At 47.1% G+C, this 12,938-nt stretch overlaps 1 protein-coding gene across 2 annotated transcripts in view; it reads left to right on the top strand.

Moving 5' to 3' along the window:
- Window positions 1-12,938, top strand: part of UNC13C (unc-13 homolog C) — a 921,443-nt gene that overhangs the window by 202,099 nt on the left and 706,406 nt on the right. The gene's annotated exons all lie outside the window — the stretch shown is intronic.

The following is a 12,938-nucleotide window of genomic DNA, read 5'->3' as shown; positions in this document are numbered from 1 at the left end:
GGGCCTTCTTTTGTGAGAGGGGAGATGGTGGTTTGGATGACTCTAAGAAGAAGAAGGGGAGGAAGAAAGGAGGAGGGGAGGGGGAAGGGAAGGATAAGGGTTTTAAACTTGGTGTTCGGGATTGGGCAGAGGAAGGAAGGGATTCTGCAGAAGGGGTGCAGGGCGTTGGTAGTGGGGTGCTGCAGAGGGCAGATATGCAGGAAGGAGGTGAGCAGAGGATACCTTCTACTCAGTGATGGTAATGGCAGGAATTGTTTTTTTGTTTGCCACATTGAATGTGGCGAGTGTGGCTTCCCAGAGGGCGCAATGTTTGGCCTTTGATGGCCTCTCTAAGATACAGGCAGACTGTATTCTGCTTCAGGAAACACGGCTACAAACGCTAGAAGCGATTAGGCGGGCACAACGGGCCTGGAGATGGGGACCTTCGGTTTGGGGTTTGGCAGGAGAAAGGTATGGGGGGGTAGGGATCTTATTTAAAACACATAATGTAGATATTCAAAAAGTGATAGAGTTAGGTATAGGGAGGTGTTTGGTGTTAGATGTGTTGTGGCACGGGGTGGCGTTGCGGATTATTAATATTTACGGGCCTCAAAGTAAGAAGGAACGTTCCTCGTTGTTTGGGAAAGTTAAACCTTATCTCTATACAGCACGTCAGGTGGTTTGGGGGGGGATTTTAATACTATTTTAAGGAGGCAGGATAGTGGGGGGAGGACAGCGCAGGTGAGGTATGATGGGGTACGTTTGGCCGGGATAATGAAAGGGGCAGGGCTGGTTGATGTGCACATAGAACATTCCCCTGAGGTACAGGGTTTCACATTTTCACGGGGTCAGTGTAAGAGTAGGATAGATAGATTTTTGGTTCGGGAAGGGGCATGCGGGCAGGGCCCCAGATTAGTGGACGTAGACTTCTCGGACCATAAGCTGGTGTTAATTGAGGTAGGAGGTTGGGCGGGGCATAGGCCAGGAAGGGGTTTATGGCGGCTCAACCTTAAATGGGTAGCAGATATGAGAATGCAGGAGGAGTATCGGGCCTTCTTGGAGGATCAGCTCTCCATCCAGGGTATTTTTCCCTCTATTGGAGAATGGTGGGAGGTAGTCAAAAAGCGCACGAGGAGATTTTTTACCCAACAGGCAAGAAGGGAAGGACGGGAAAGGACGAGGTTAGGAACGGCACTTAAGAAACGCAGGGATTATTTACTCTCCACAGGGGGTAGGCGGGAGGATATCCTGGAACTGCAAGCGCAGTTAGAGAAGGTCCAATACGATAGATATGCCTCCTTGCTTTATGAACGTGATTTCGGGAAATTGATTAGTCCTGATCCGTTTGTCTGTTGTAAGGAGCGGAGGGAGCGTAGGGTGGTGGGAGGGTTAAGGGACGCAAGGGGGGTAGTGCAGGTTTCGAAGGAGGAGATTTTGAAGGTAGTAGGAGAACATTTTGCACGTTTTTTTTCGGGAGGACACTTGGATCAGGAGGTGATGGGACACTATATTGACGGGACACCAGGGGTGGGAAAGGGAGGGCCCCATCTCCAGGCCCTGTCGCGTCCCTGGACACCGGGGGAAGTGGAGGAGGCCATCGGGGCCTTACGGAAAAGAACGGCTCCAGGGCCAGATGGCCTGACGGCTGAATATTACCAAACTTTTAAGGTCCATCTGGCTCCAATTCTGTTGCAGGTCTGGGAAGCCGCACGACAGCAGGGGATTCTGCCCCAATCTCTGACAGAGGCAGCATTAGTTTTGCTTAGTAAAGGGAAAGATCCTGGGTCCCTGTTGAACTGGCGTCCTATCGCCTTGTTGAATGGGGACAGGAAAATTTTTGCACACATGCTCTTAAAAAGGATGAAGTCAGTGGTCCAGGAAGTGGTGGCAGTCTCACAGCAGTGTGGGGTTAAGGGGAGGGGGGTCTTGGAGGCGGCTGCATGGGTTAGGGAGGGTCTAGAGCACAGCCGGGGGGAGGGGAACGGGAGGTTGGTGGTGGCTTTAGACCAAGATAAAGCTTTTGATAAGGTTCAGTGGTTTTTTCTTTGGAGGTTGTTAGAGAATTATGGATTTCCAAGGGATTGGGTGGCACAGTTACAGTTACTTTACACTGGGGCCAGTTGTTTTCCTCTGGTAAATGGTTGGAAAGGGAAGAGTTTTGGGGTCACAGCAGGGGTTCGGCAAGGGTGTCCCCTCAGTCCTCTGTTATACACCTTCGCAATAGATCCCTTTGTTAGGCGTTTAGAGCAGGGAGGGAGGGAGGGATTTCGGGGGGTGGAGGTGAGTACAGGGTGTCATTTGAGGGTGGTAGCTTACGCAGATGACATCACAGTGTGGGTGGCGGATCCAAGGGAGGGGGAGAAGTTGCAGGAGTTGATTTCCAGTTACTCACGGGCCTCGGGGTCACTGATTAATTTCCAGAAAAGTCAGAGTTTATGGGTGGGTCCACCAGGGCTGGCATTTGCTTTGGGAGGGGGGTTTCCGGCCGCAATTGCCAGAATGAGAGTGTTAGGGGTTTATTTTGATCAAGGAGATTATGCATCTTTTAACTGGCAGCGGTGCATCCAGGCAGCTACAGTCAAGGTTGACAGATGGAAAGGCTGGAGGATGACAATGTCTGACCGGGTTCAGCTGATTAAGAGGCACCTGGTGCCCATGTTCCTGTTTCTCAGTTATATTTGTTTGGTGCCAGCACACTGTTATACTACCCTGTATAGTGTGTTTTTCCAACTACTGTGGGGGAATCGGCTGAACCCGGTTAAACGGAACATTACATACTTACCCCGGAAGGATGGCGGGGTGGGAATGGTGAACCCAGTGTTATTTTTCAGTTCCCTGTTCCTCCAGTTTAATTTGGGACGGGCAGTGGGTAGGGACCCGCCAGGGTGGGCACAAAGTGTCTTGTTATGGTGGGAAAGATTTTGGATTCCATGGCGGATGGGGGGAAGGGTGGCGGCTTTAAAGAAGGGGGCACCCATGCAGGTAGGGTACTATTGGATGTTGGTTCGGTTGGTAAGAGTCTGGGGGATCACGGTGGAGGAAATTAAGGCAGGGAGTAGGGAGGTATGGGTGGAAAGGGTGCGGGCCCAGGCCTTTTCAGCACCCCTGACACTCCGAGATGCACCTGGGTCGGTGCTGCGGCAGGGCTTGCTATTGGTGACATCGAGGCGGATTCCACCTAAGTACAGGGACATTGCTTGGCTGTCCTTTCATGGGAAATTGTATGTGAGAGGAGTGGCCTAGTGGTTAGGGTGGTGGACTTTGGTCCTGGGGAACTGAGTTCGATTCCCGGCACAGGCAGCTCCTTGTGACTCTGGGCAAGTCACTTAACCCTCCATTGCCTGCCGCATTGAGCCTGCCATGAGTGGGAAAGCGCGGGGTACAAATGTAACAAAAAAACAACAAAAAAAAAAAAATCTCAACTATAGGACTCTGCAGGATCGGGATTGTCCAAGGGGAGAATGTGTGGGTACGGAGGAAACAATGGACCATTTTTTGCGGGATTGCCCCTTTTCAAGGACCGTGGGGGATAGAGTGGCATCGCTTTTGCACATTTCTAGCTTCCGGTTGTACTCATATGCTGATTGGGTCTATGGGCGGCAGCAGCGAAGTGGGGGTTTGGATCCGGTGACGGAGTTTATCATTTCGGTAATACTCAGGTTTTACCTTTGGATGGCTCGGTGTGGGGTGTCCCTGCACCAGGACTATAGGTCGGCTGAACAGGTTAGTTGGGACATAATTAGGGGAGTTCAAGAGGTGGCTAAATGGGAACGGGTGACGGAAGGGTTACAGAAGGCAAATGTGTGGTGGAAACATGTTCATTTGAAACCTCCATAGGGGAGGTTTGGTATAGGGTGGGGGTTTTTAGGGGGGGTTTAGTTGGCTTTGTATAGGTGTTTAGGGTCTAGGAGATATGTGGGAGTTTTTTATTGCTTGTACATACTTTTGTTGAAGTATTGTTTTGCGTTTCTTTTAATAAAAGAGTTCTCCAAGCATCCACTACTCTCTCCGTGAAAAAATACTTCCTGACATTTTTCTTGAGTCTGCCCCCTTCAATCTCATTTCATGTCCTCTCGTTCTACCTCCTTCGCATCTCCGGAAAAGGTTCGTTTGCAGATTAATACTTTTCAAATATTTGAACGTCTGTATCATATCACCCCTGTTTCTCCTTTCTTCCAGAGTATACATGTTCAGGTCACCAAGTCTCTGCTCATACGTCTTGTAACGCAAACCCCTTACCATTCTCATAGCTTTTCTTTGCACCGCTTCAATTCTTTTTACATCCTTTGCAAGGTACGGCCTCCAAAACTGAACACAATACTCCAGGTGGGGCCTCACCAATGACTTATACAGGGGCATCAACACCCCCTTTCTTCTGCTTGTCACACCTCTCTCAATACAGCCTAACAACCTTCTAGCTACGGCCACCGCCTTGTCACACTGTTTCATCGCCTTCAGATCCTCAGATACTATCACCCCAAGATCCCTCTCCCCGTCCGTAGCTATCAGACTCTCCCCGCCTAACACATACGTCTCCTGAGGATTTCTATTCCCTAAGTGCATCACTTTGCATTTCTTCGCATTGAATTTTAATTACCAAACCTTAGACCATTCTTCTAGCTTCCTCAGATCCTTTTTCATGTTTTCCACTCCCTCCCGGGTGTCCACTCTATTACAGATCTTAGTATCATCTGCAAATAGGCAAACTTTACCTTCTAACCCTTCGGCAATGTCACTCACAAATATATTGAACAGAATCGGTCCCAGCACCGATCCTTGAGGCACACCACTACTCACCTTTCCCTCCTCCGAGCGAATTCCATTCACCACCACCCTCTGGCTTCTGTCTACTACTACTACTCCTAATCCAGTTCACCACTTCGGGTCCTATCTTCAGCCTATCCAGTTTATTTAAGAGCCTCCTGTGGGGAACCATGTCAAAACACACATGCAAAGGCCCTGAATGCCAGTACAGCACTTCCTTATGAAGGCTCTCACTGATGATGTCACCTACAGCAGGACAGAAGCAGGAAACACACTACCACCAAAGAGAGGCTTGACGCACATAGGAAGTTCACACACAGGAAGGACAGACAGGAGCCATCTTGGAAGCTGGAACAGAACAGGCGGAAGCCATCTTAGATGCAGGCTCCCCAGAGAGGCATAGCCCACACAGGTGAGGTCTAGTGAAGTAATCAGCACACAGAGACAGAGACAAAACTAACACAGAAACACACAGAAGCCAGCACAGATGCTGACCCCCAGAAATAAGGTAAGTCTGAGGGTGATCACGGCCACAGACATGACACGTAGGAAGAGAAGGGAGGCCACCTCCCTCCTCTGACTCAAGGTAGGGGGTCGGGGAATTGACAGCGGCCCATTGGACCATCAGGGACTTCTTGCTAATGCTGGGGGGGGGGGAGGGATTAGGGGACTGGAAACCCACCAGATCTCCAGCCCTCCATGAATCTGTGTCAGGGAGGAGGTCAGGGGACCGGAGGTCCACCAAACCTCAAGCCCCCTGTCGTTGGGGGTGGGGTCGTCGGTCGCCCACTGGGCCACTAGGGACTTGTTAGAAATGCTGGGGGGGGGGGGGGTTGGGGGGGCTGGAGACTCACCAGATCTCCAGCCGTCCCTGAACCTGTGTAGGGGGGGGACCTCCAGCCCCTGTTTTGGCTTGCTCAGGGCAGGGGTAGTTGGGGTCTGGTGGTCCCATGGGCATCCAGCCCCTGTGTTTGACAGGACTGGGCTCAGGCACAATCCTTCCGCACTTCTACCCCATGATCAGAGAGAATTGCGTGCTTAAATTTGTATGCCATTATCTCTGATCATGGGTCCAATAATGTTTGGAACAGCGCGGGGCTTTTGATCATCTTCTTGTGAATGTCTAGGGCTAATTCTGCCCACGCAGTCAATGTTTAAAAAAATACTGGCTGCCACGGGCTGAATATTATCGGGATAGATTTCATTCTCTGTAGTGGTTCAATAAAGCTGCTGTCTTATTATTCCCTCTGTACCTGCTTTGTTTTAGCAAGCATTCAGGAAAAAAGGGATAGGTGACAGGAATGTCATCGCTATTTTTGTAGAAACAGAGGGCAGATAAGACCACAATTACTGTTAGCCACAAAAGCTTTTATGAAACTTTTCACTAACCTTACGACTTAACAATAAAAAGTTGATGCTGTATTCATTGCATCAAAGTTGTTTTTTTTTTTGTTTTTGTTTTTTTTTAGTTAGAAAACATTAATTCCAGCTGACACTTTAAAAGAGATTTATGGTGCCTTGTTTATCTGCCAATTTGACTACGCTGCCACTGCTGGATACAATTATAATGAATGATTCTGTTGTGAGTCTCTATCTCTCCCTATCCCCTAAAATCAATGAACAGAGCATTCCATGCCTATCATGCACTGTCTCTGTAAGGGATCCTGCTCTGCGTTGAAATTTTGATTTCCCAGGTGATAGTGTGTCCAGCAGGGTGGACTCTCTGAGAGTTGCTTTAATTGTCCTTGCCACCTTTCATTATCCTTGTTGTTTGGTTTGGTTTGTTAAAGAAAGCTATGTTCTGGAATAAGAGTGTAAAAAAGAAGTATTCATTTTTTAAGCTATCACATAAATCTGTTTACCTTTGATACACCACAATACAGGCGGTTAAAGTAGATAAAAAATAAGCGCTGACATTTAATTTCACCTATTGACGATTGCCAAACCTTTAAAACTGAATGCAATGCTGTTCAAATTGTTGCAGATACAGAATGTTCTGGAAAGCATTCTTTCATGCAAATAGTCTGACAATACAAGTGTATGTGGCAGTGCATTTTTTCTACAGAAAAAGGTGCCGGTACTCAAATGCCAGGCCACCCTTTGGGGGGGGGGGGGTGATCACTGAGGGACCCATCCCACAATAGTCAGGCCTCTTGCAACCAGTCACAGAATCTATGACAAGGCAGAATTTTTGTGTAGAGCCTGAGCTCTTTCATTAAAACTTGGGGACCATGGGTCAATTTTAGCAGACAATAGAAAAGGTGCCGGCACTCAGTACCCCCAAGTACCCCCTCAAAAAAAGCCCTGGTTTGTGGGGAAAGCAATTTTCACACAGTGTAATCTGGGTAATTTAGCAGTTGTCCAGCTAAAGTGGAGGTCTGAAAATTTACTCACACCAAAAAAGGACAGCTCCTGGGATAGGCGGAATGTGGAGCCAGGCAACAACAGGGGAAAATTTCATTTTGTCTGTTGTTGGCTGGCTCTGATGATCTTAAGGTGGCCAAACAGGTAGAAAGGTTGATGGCAAAGCCAGAAAGATTCTTAAGTGCATAGGAAAAGCAATGGCCAGAAGGAAAAAGGAGCTGATAACGCCTCTTTTTAAGTCCCTGGTGCGACCCTATTTAGAGTACTATGTACAATTCAGGAGACTACACCTTGAAAAAAATATATAAACTGGTCCAGAGGGTATCTAGTAAAATGATCAGTGATGTTCATGTTAAAGTGTATGGGGACAGACTTAAAGATCTCAATGGGGAAATTCTATAAATGGTGCTGAAAAACAAATTGGTGCTGTGCTATTCTATAAAGGGCACACATCCTTTATAGAATAACGCTTAGCACCGATTCCCATGCCTAACTGGAGGCACCAGACTTATTCCTGCTGAAACCTGGTGTAAATGCTGGCGCCCAAGTTAGGCATGCTGAGGAAGTATACATGACTTTTCGGAATGCCCCCGATACACTCATGGCCATTCTTCTTTTGAGTTAAGTATTAGTAGAGTTATAGAATAGCACACAGCCAGATGCGTGCGGAAATCCTAAGTGCTTCCAATTAACTTCAATAGTTTGTTGTTAGTACCCAATTATTGGTGGTAAGAGCTTGTTACTCAATAAATTAACTACTTTGAATAACTTTGTGTCATCAGCAAATTTAATTACCTCACTAGTTACTTCCATCTCTAGGTCATTTATAAATATGTTAAAAAGCAGCGTGTTATGATTCTGCTGAGACAGGCAGGGGGAATGACTGGGACTCGCTTCTGATTGGCCTGTCAGGGATTGAACTGACATCGGAAGCAACAGACGTCAGAAGTCAGAACTATTTAAACGTACCTCTCCCTACAACCTAAGCTCTAGCGTTGATTCCTGTGAGCTGAGCTTGATTCCCTCACTCAGTCTGTGCTTGTGGCACAGTGTGTATTCTTTGGAGTTTGCTTGCTCTTCTCGTTGCTTGTGGTTTCTGTGTGTGCTGGTTTTTACCAGCATGTGCTTGATTGATTCACTGCACTGCACCTGGGTCTGTCCTCTGCCTGGCTCTGGTGTTGTTTTGTCCGTGGTAAGCTCATCCCTGCTTTGTTTGTTTAGTTCCCCTTTCTTCAGTATTAACCCTTTATGTGCAGAGCTTGGTATTGGCTTCTGTATGCCCTGCCTTTGTTAGGCAGCCTTTCTCTGGTGTCTGCCTTATTCCTTTCGGTACTCTTGTGTGCCTGCTTCTTTCCTGTCTTTATTTGAAAGCAGCCTTTTCCTTCAGCCTGTTTGTCCCTGTTTAACCATTCCTGTGGAGCTTCGCTCTTGTAGAGTCCGTGTCTACAGTATCCTATTCTTTCCCCGGCTTTCCCTTTTTCCCTGTGGGCTTTGTCCTCTAATACCTGTGTTTCTGTGTAGCCTTTGGTTGCATTCTCTCCCTCTGGTCGTAGTCTATATCTGCCAGCCTTTGTCTGTCGCCTTTCTCTTGTGTTACTATCTAGCACTGTGTATGGTGCATGAGCTCCAGTCCCTTAGGGGACCCCTCGTTGTTCTTTTCCCTTCCCTAGTGTATGACTTGGTTCCAGTTCGGCTGTGAGGCCCGTACGCTTGGACTCTGTACGAGTGGGTTCCGGATCAGCTTTGCAGCCCGCCTGAGTAGTCTATCTCCCTTTTCTGGTGGTGCTTGTTGATTGTCTTGAGTGTGCGGGGCTTTGTGGCCTGTGGTAATGCTTAGCGCCTGTTTGGTCTACCCTATGCCTTGGCCAAGGTCCTTCCTAAACTTCAGCTTAGGCACAAGGGGTCACGAGCAGATTAACACAGCGGTCCCAGCACAGACCCCAGGGGAACCCCACTAACTACCCTTCTCCATTGAGAATACTGACCATTTAACCCTACTCTCTGTTTTCTATCTTTTAACCAGTTTTTAATCCACAATAGGACACTACCTCCTATCCCATGACTCTCTAATTTCCTCTGGAGTCTTTCATGAGGTACTTTGTCAAACGCCTTCTGAAAATCCAGATACATAATATCAACCAGCTCACCTTTATCCACATATTTGTTTACCCCTTCAAAGAAATGCAATAGATTGGTGAGGCAAGATTTCCCTTCACTAAATCCATGTTGGCTTTGTCTCATTAATCCATGCTTTTGAATATGCTCTATAGTCTCTACCATTTTGCCTGGCACCGATGTAAGCCTCGCCGGTCTATAATTTTGCGGATCTCCCCTGGAACCTTTTTTAAAAATCGGTGTTACATTGGCCACCCTCCAATCTTCCGTTACCACGCTCGATTTTAAGGATAAATTGCATATTACTAACAATAGTTCCACAAGTTCATTTTTCAGTTCTAGCAGTACTCTGGAATGAATATCATCCGGTCTAGGAGATTTGCTACTCTGCCCAACTCTGGCCTAAATCACCCTGTGATATATTTAGAGGGATTTTTGATGCCATCCTCCATATAGTACCATGAATATCCCCTGATGGAGAAGTTAATACATGCAGGAAATAATTTCATATGGAGCCAACTAGTTTTGGGCACTGAGGATGCATATTTTAGTCCTTTATGTCACTATAAGTGTCCCATTGTAATATGTTAACTGACTAGCTTGGAAGTATGTGTGTAACTGTCATCATGCATACTGTCATTGTGGCTGTGCAAAAGGACACGTCCTGAGGTAAGCCATTTTAAGCTGCAGTTACTGTGTGCTAACTGTTAATATGGATCATACCATCCAGCTTATTTTCGAAAGTGATTGCTGGCCATTTCCTGACATAAATCAGGAGATGACCGGCGATTTCGGAAAAGCGGCGAAATCGGTATAATGGAATGCGGCATTTTTGATAGCATCGCCGCTTTCCCGTCGCTTCGCCGGCAAAAGTTCAAGGGGGCGTGTCGGTAGATTAGCGAAGGCGGGACATGGGCGGGCATGGGCATGGCTACCAGATGGCCGGCTTTTGCCGATAATGGAAAAAAAAAGCGGCGTTAAGCATTATTTCGCCGGCTTTACTTGGTCCTTTTATTTTCACGACCAAGCCTCAAAAAGGTGCCCCAACTGACCAAATGACCACTGGAGGGAATCGGGGATGACCTCCCCATACTCCCCCAGTGGTCAGCAACCACCTTCCAAACTAAAAAAATAAAACTAAAAACCTTTTTTGCCAGCCTGTATGCCAGCCTCAACTGCCGTACCCACCTCCATGAAAGCAGAATGTGTTGTATTCTCCGACAGCCTTTCCCTGGTTGCGATGTGGCTCTCGGGTGCATGACACCTTTTCTGTTAGGTGCCCTGCAGAGTCACATTACCAATGCATTGTGTTGGGTGTAGGGTACTGGGCTCTACTCCCATGGTGCTTTTCCCCCCTGCCAACCAGGTCAGAGTGTGCCCTGTTTTGTTTCCTGTTGTAGTCCATGCGGTAGTGGCCATTTTTGTAAGCCAGTTTTAGTTCCCTTTCCTATGTTACCCACGTTAGAGAACGTAGTTCTTATCTTGCATGGTGCTGAAAGAGGGCATTGTACACCATTGTGCCAGCTCTGACCTACTGCTAATCTTAGTACCAGGGGACTCTTTGCCAGTGGGGCACAACCTCTGATCTGCAGTTAACTGTGAGGAAACGTGCTTATTTCAAGAAAGGACTTTTTCAGAGAGATTAGTCTTCAGGTGTCAACTGGTGTGCCAAAGTTATACAGCAGCAATAAGTCCTAGAGGCTGTATGCAGGTCCCGGGAGCAATTTTAGTGGGTGCAGTACATTTGTGGGTAGTGGGTTTGGGGGGGGGGGGTTGGGGGGCTCAGCTCCCAAAGTAAGGGAGCTATGCACATGAGAGCTTTTCTGAAGTCCACCGCAGTGACCCCTAGGGTGGCTGGTTGGTATCCTGGCATGTCAGGGGGGCCAGTGCACTAAAAATGCTGGCTCCTCCCATGGCCAAATGCCTTGAATTTGGCCAGGGTTTGAGATGGCCGACATAACTTTCCATTATCGCTAAAAAACAAAGCCGGCCATCTCAAACCCTGGCCAAATCCAAGGCATTTGGCTGGCCGGAACCATATTGTCGAAACAAAAGATGGCCGGCCATCTTTTTTGAAAATACGGGTCTGCCCAGCTGTTTGCGGTGTCACCAAAATACATCGCCGGCCACATATTTCGCCGGCGCCGTTCAATTATGCCCCTCCATATCACAGGCTGAACAATAGTCTGTCAGATTGTGTGCTGAACTAGGCCTCAAAAGGTTAAAAAGGGCAAAACTGGAAAATGCTTGCAATGGTATATTTACTGACATTTACTGGAAATGGCCCTGTAGCAGCTATTCATGTAAAGGTTTTGTAATATGGCCTAACCAGGAAATAAAAATGGTTTGCAAACAGTTTTGCTAGGGAACCGAAATATGATTTCATTAGAGCATGGTTTATAGACCCAGCTGATTTAGAGGAATTTTGATAGTCCAACAGGTGGTAGACAGTAAACAGAAACTTGTGGTAAGAGCAGGGCTTTTTTTGAGGGAGTACTGAGTACCGGCACCTTTTCCATTCTCTGCTAAAATTGACCCATGGTCCTCAAGTTTTAATGAAAGAGCTCAGGTTCTACACACCAATTCTGCCTTGTCATAGATTCTGTGACTGGTTGCAGGGGGCCTGGCTATTGTGGGATGAATCCCTCAGTGATCACCCCACTCCTGAATGTTGGCCTGGCATTTGAGTACCGGCACCTTTTTCGCTAGAGAAAATGCACTGGGTAAGAGTAAGCAGAACATGTGGTTATGAGGATATTGATGTACATTTTGCGAAAAAAACGTCCAAAATCTGAATAGCAAAGAAGGTCATTTTCAAAAAAGAAAAACGTCTATCTTTGGTTTTCGAAAATAGAATGTTTTGTGATTTGGATGTTTTATTTTTTGGTCAATTTTCGTAAAAAAAAACAACGTTCAAGTGCAAAACACACAAAATCAAGTCATTGGTATGTAGGAGGAGCCAGCATTTTTAGTACACTGGTCTCCCTGTCATCCCGGGAAAGCAATAGGGCACTCTAGGGGGCACTGCAATGGACTTCATAAAATGCTCCCAGCTACACATCTGAACATTGCTCCCTTACGTTGTCTGCTGAGCCCCCCCAAACCCACTACCCCCAACTGTACACCATTTCCATAACTCTTACGGGTGATGTGGGTACAGTAGGATTCTGGTGAGTTTTGGAGGGCTCACAATTTCCTGCACAAGTGTAACAGGTAGGGGGAGGTAGAAGCCTGGGTCCACCTCTCTGCAGTGCACTGCACCTACCACTAGACTATTCCAGGGACCTGCATTCTGTTCCAATGGACCTGAGTATAACATCTGAGGCTGGCACAGAGGCTGGCAGGCAATGTTTTTCATCACATTTTTGGGGGTGGGAGTTAGTGACCACTGGGGGAATAAGTGGAGGTCATCCCTGATTCTCTCCAGTGGCACCTTTTTGTACCTTATTTGTTATAAAAACAGGTCTAGCTCAAAATGTCTTAGTTTTAGTCCTGGATGTTTTTTTTTCTTCCATTATGGCTGAAAAACGTATAAGTCTCAGGCATGCCCAATTCCCGCCCTGAATACACCCCTGATACACCCCCTTGAGATTTGGATGCACTTCTGATGAACTTCAAAGAAAAACACCTAAAAATAGGTTTCGAAAATACTGATTTGAATGTTTTTGTGAGAAAAACGTCTAAATGCTGGTTTAAGCCACTTATGTTTTTCTGTT

Source organism: Microcaecilia unicolor, chromosome 1, assembly GCF_901765095.1.
Source record: "Microcaecilia unicolor chromosome 1, aMicUni1.1, whole genome shotgun sequence".
NCBI classification, from domain to species: domain Eukaryota; kingdom Metazoa; phylum Chordata; class Amphibia; order Gymnophiona; family Siphonopidae; genus Microcaecilia; species Microcaecilia unicolor.
The sequence above is the reverse complement of the archived record's forward strand: the minus strand, read 5'-3'. Positions and strand labels throughout refer to the sequence as shown.